At 34.8% G+C, this 5401-nt stretch overlaps 1 protein-coding gene and 1 pseudogene across 1 annotated transcript in view; both read left to right on the top strand.

The window, feature by feature from the left end:
- LOC109848127 (zinc finger AN1 and C2H2 domain-containing stress-associated protein 16-like) overlaps window positions 1–196 on the top strand; it is a 13323-nt gene extending 13127 nt beyond the window's left edge. Inside the window, exon 5 of the transcript XR_002248704.1 lies at window positions 83–196. The gene's annotated coding sequence lies outside the window, so the exon portion shown is untranslated. The remainder of the gene's footprint in view (window positions 1–82) is intronic.
- Window positions 250–5395, top strand: LOC109848128 (annotated as a pseudogene).

Below are 5401 nucleotides of genomic sequence, written 5' to 3'. Positions count from 1 at the left end.
GTACTCTATCTTACTTTTTTTTTCTCGTCTTCTTAAATGGCTAATGCAAGGAACTCATCTAGAGTTTCTGTATCTGTTTAAGCATCAAAGATGTTGAAGACTGGGGCTTTGATCTTGCATCTGGTGTTGGCGGATAGATCAAGAAGAAGCAAGTCCAATCTGCTGTGGAACAGTATATTTCTAATATTTGCTCTTCATATTTTACTCATAACTTTTTTATTTTTCATATTCGTACTCTATCTTACTTTTTTTTTCTCGTCTTCTTAAATGGCTAATGCAAGGAACTCATCTAGAGTTTCTGTATCTGTTTAAGCATCAAAGATGTTGAAGACTGGGGCTTTGATCTTGCATCTGGTGTTGGCGGATAGATCAAGAAGAAGCAAGTCCAATCTGCTGTGGAACAGTATATTTCTAATATTTGCTCTTCATATTTTACTCATAACTTTTTTATTTTTCATATTCATTTATCATTTGATAATGATGATTTTTTTGATCAAGTCCGATCTGTCATCTTGGTAGTTTTGCTTTTACTTATTGGAAATTGGAAATAATTAACAATAATATAATATATTCTATTCATGTGTTTGTATTTTCAGTAACAGTAGAATACATTTTTTAATATTCTTTTTGGAATTATGGTCACAGCATATTTTTGAACTTAAAACGATTGAACTTTAAAATAGAAAGGATGATAGTTTTTCTCTTAAATAAAGAATTTGCAACCTAAAACTATTTAAGGATATAGCAGTTTTGAATCAGTGAATTCTGTTCAGTTTGGTACAATTGAAAAGCATGAATATATTTTAATGGATAGTTTAAAAAAAAAAAATTGGCTAGGTATGAGAAGTACCAAGTCTGCCATGGTGGGGATGAGAAAACAAGAAAAGCTAACTACAGTGATATGGTAAGTTATTTAGTAATCCTCTCAACTTTTATAATATGTACTTAGATATTGAGGATTCTCCTCTCTGTATTATTTATAGCTCTGTTTATGTATTGTTTTCCTCTTCCTCTTTTCTTTTCCTTTACCAATGCGTAACTCTCTCTTAAGCATGCACTTTGTCCTGTAATTCCATGCATTGGATGATAATCATTATTCCAAGTGAAGTGAAATGAGATTATAAGTAATGCTAGCAATTTAGCATGATATATTGAGGAATTAAGAGTAGAGGTTCAGGAGTTCATGTTGAAACTAATCAGCTGGCCTCAGCCCATGCATAATTTATAACATAGAGATGTATTTTCTGAACCTGTCGACTTTCCATACCTAAACAATTGTTGCTGGCAGCATATGTCAGATTCCTGAAGTTAGGTCTGCACAGTATTTTCTTATTTCATAGTTGTCTGTAGCCTTTTTCGAGTTACCTAGAGTTCAATATTTTCACAGAAGGTTGTAGACATATTTTTTGGGAAACTCTAGAATGAAATAAAAATTGTATCTTGAGTCTCCTTCTATGACCATTCAAAGGTCACTCAAGAAACTAAACTCCAGGTACTCAGAGCTACATGTTTCAATTGCATATTTCTCATACCTTGAGTTCTATCATGATGATGATATGAGATTATGTAGAGTACAGAAGTAGGGCTCAGTTTAATAATTATATCATCACAATGATAAAATTTTAATTGCAGTTCCATGTGTGAGAGATTTTACGTAGCATTACATAATCTAAAAGGGCAGTGTTTAGACATCTCAATTCAGCCATGCAAATGCTTGACGATACGATCTTCTCTATGTAACCTTCAAAAAGGAAGCTTATATACCTGCACCTTTGTTCTTTATATCTGGCTGCTTTTGATTCTGAGTAAAAGTTAATACTTTTTTATTGAAGACTGAATAAATATACCTTTTAAGTTAATCTAGTCTTGATTCAAATAGCCACTGATAGACACTGGGAAGCTTTTCTTTCTTCTTTCTTTGCAATAGTTCAGTCATTAATTTTTCTTTGCTGACAAATCATGCTCAATAGTGCAAGAATATTTAGAATGATTCTAATCAAGGTAAATAGTTTTTAATTCATTAACCTCTTGAGAGATCTGTTTTTTTTAATTTTTTTTACAAACCATTATTATATGTTGAGGTTCTCGCTGTTGAGGTTCAGTGTAGCGCTAAAGAACATTGATGCATTTTTTACCAAACAAGTTTGACTGTCTCTGCTGCATCCATCTCATGTGTTCAGGTAAAAATACTATGACCTTGTTACCTGCTTCTATGAATGTGGCGCGAGTCCTTTCACTTTGCTCCCAGGTTAGTATGACCTTCATAGCTCGTTAGGGATTGGAGGTTTTCATATATAACTGCTGCTGGTTAGTTCCTGATTGCTTATGATAACAATAAGGTGTTAATAATGCTGCAAATTCTTCCTTTTCAGATGGAAGGGAGATTCTTTGCACGAAAGCATCAAGCGACATGAACACTTTCTTGCACTGCAACTAGGATTGACAAGTGGAATGAAGGTCTAGACTTCTAATTGCTTATTAGTTATGACAAATGTTGATCACATATAGTTTCTATTGCATAACATGTTTCAACTGTAGGTGTTGGATGTTGGTTGTGGAATCGATGGACCATTGAGAGAAATAGCTAGGTTCAGGTAAAAAATAAGACCGTCTTGGTTTGTTTTGTAATTTTTCTGAGCTTAATTTCCTTAACCGTGTTTTGTAATAGCCTAGTACTTTTCTTGCTTTCTCGAAGCATCAATCACTTCTTTGTATTAATTATGTGACATTTTCTCCTATTTTCTAAAATTTAAAGTTTCAATCTTCCATGCATCCACAGAGTCGTTCACTAATGTAGAAAAAGTTGTTGTAAATCAACTTGCCTGAAGTGAAAATTGTAGAACTTGCTAAGCTTGTTGTTCAGTTTGAAGATTATATTTATGGAAACAAATACTAGTCACATGATATTCCCAAAACAAAAGGAATTAAGCAATCTACTATAACAAATTTTTTGGCAAAATGTTTCCATGAATATCTTAGGCTTCAACTCAATCTGGGACGATAGTGATCCTAAAACATGTATGAATTTTGCAGCTCAACATTCATTACTGGATGAACAACAATGATTGCCAGATATCAAGGGGAATGGTAAGCGCACGTCTTTTTTAACTTCTATTGTATTCCACATTATGCTCCAGAGAATTATGAACATTAACTCTCTACGTGTTTATAGCAAGTCACAATAAATTGATTGTGGAGAAAATTACTAATGAACATTGCCATACAGGAGCTAAACAATATATCAGGACTGGGTGAAAGATGCAATTTTGTTAAGGTACATTATATTTCCCTATTTCTCCCGTCCTCTCATGCATTCTGATCATTCATTATGCTTTCTAAAGAGGACTAAGCTTTTTTTAATAGCAAGAATCACATTGTCATTAAACTTGTTCCTCAGAGAGTTGCTACAGTGTAGTGGTAAACAATCCAGAATTACCTAAATCCCCTCTAATCTTTTATTGCGTAGATGCAGGCTGATTTCCTGAAATTGCCATTTGCAGACAACACTTTTGATGCAGTTTATACAATAGAACCCACATGCCATGCTCCTGATGCGGTTGGTACATTCCACTATGATGATTTCCAATTTTCTTTGTGCAGATATATACCTCTTTACTTTTATTTGAGACAGCTAGGATGTTATAAGGAGATTTTCGCAGTTTTGAAGCCTGGTCCATGTGTTGCTGCCTATGAGTGTTGCATGACCAATCATTTTGATCCTGAAAATGAAGTACATCAAATGATTAAGTCTGAACTTGAGCTCAGTAATGGCCTTCCAGATATAAGATCAACAAGTCAATGTCTTGTGGCTCTGAAACTTGCCGGATTTGAGGTAATGAATCCTGCAGAATTTTTTTTTTTTGGGGAATAATTGTGGGTGAAAGTCCCCCCATTTCATGAATAAGGTTTTAATGAAACACCTCCGTCTAAATTGAAAGTGTTTTCAACTCTTGCACAAGTTACGGAATCAAAAACCAATTGTTCTTGAAGGGGTCATGGTAGAGATCACAAATTGGACAAAATATCAACATCCACACACACACACACACACACACACACACACAAGCGTTGTTTGCGGATAGACCCCCCGTACTATTGCCTGCTTGCAGATAAACCCTCTGTATTTCTCTGGTTGCAGATAGGCCCCCTGACTGAATTTTTTTGATGCTTTGCCCCTCAGAGAAAGAGAACTTTTTTTTGGCTGACAAATAGACCTTGGGGTAATAGAGTAAAAAATTTCACTCTGGGGGTCTATCTGCAACTGGGAAATGGAACAGGGGGTCCATCTGCAATTAAAACAAAGAAGTCAAACTGTCTTCACAAAAGCAAAAATTCTGGCTGACAAGTTATAAAGCACAGCAGTCGTCCTCCATATTACAGAAGCAAAACATAGTCAAGCAGTCACCATTTGAAACATGTTATATTCTCATTTCTCATATAATTTGAAATTTGATCTTGCTGTTTTAAAGGTTGTCTGGGAGAAGGACCTTGCTGTAGATTCACCTCTGCCATGGTATTTGCCATTGGATATTAATGTCTTCTCTATAACTAGATTTCGATTGACATCATTTGGACGATTCATCACCAAATCCTTTGTAATTACATAACAACTAAGCACCCTCATGTTAAAAGCAAATTGTTTTTTTCCAATATTAGTCTCTTAAATCTTTTCTATTTTGAAATTAATCCCTCAAATCAATCATTGGATTGCTACTAGGTCCCTCAATTCACATATGTTGTTTAAAATTAATCCCTCTAATTGCCACGTCTATTCTTGATTGGAGGGGCTACTTTCTTAAGAATTTGGGGGACCTAATAGCAGTTCCAATGAATTTGGGTGACCTCAATTCACACTATGTGAAATTATGAAAGATTCAAGGGACTAATGTTGAAAAACCCTTTTTAACTAATGTCTTTTTTTTTGGGTGGGGGGTTAATTAAGCAGCTTTTCGACTTTGCAGGTGAAGACACTACAATTTGTGGGTCTTTCTCCTGCCGGAAGCGATAGAGATTCTTCATTCTTAGAGAAGGCAGCTGGAGGGCTTGTTGAAGGTGGAAGGTAAGTAAATATTTTTGAACAAACTGTGTACTTTTTCCTTCATTTCTTCTGTGTTTTTTAACCCCCATGTAATTGATGTGTACATGCTTTCCTTAAAAAAGTAACTGATGTGTAAATTTGCAGGAAAGAGATATTTACCCCAATGTACTTCTTCATAGTTCGAAAGTCTCGTTCAGATTCTTGAAGGCTCCATAGGAGCAGAAGCCTTCGTGTAATCTTGGCATAGCATATTGCTGGAGAATAAATATCATTTAAAGCTAAGGTTTATCTTATATAAACCTGATGCAAGGTTCTTCTGTCAAAGTCTGCTATAACTTTGTGACTTGAGAAGTATCAGTTGCT

The sequence above is a fragment of the Asparagus officinalis genome, chromosome 7 (genome assembly GCF_001876935.1).
Source record: "Asparagus officinalis chromosome 7, Aspof.V1, whole genome shotgun sequence".
Classification (NCBI taxonomy): domain Eukaryota; kingdom Viridiplantae; phylum Streptophyta; class Magnoliopsida; order Asparagales; family Asparagaceae; genus Asparagus; species Asparagus officinalis.
The sequence above is the reverse complement of the archived record's forward strand: the minus strand, read 5'-3'. Positions and strand labels throughout refer to the sequence as shown.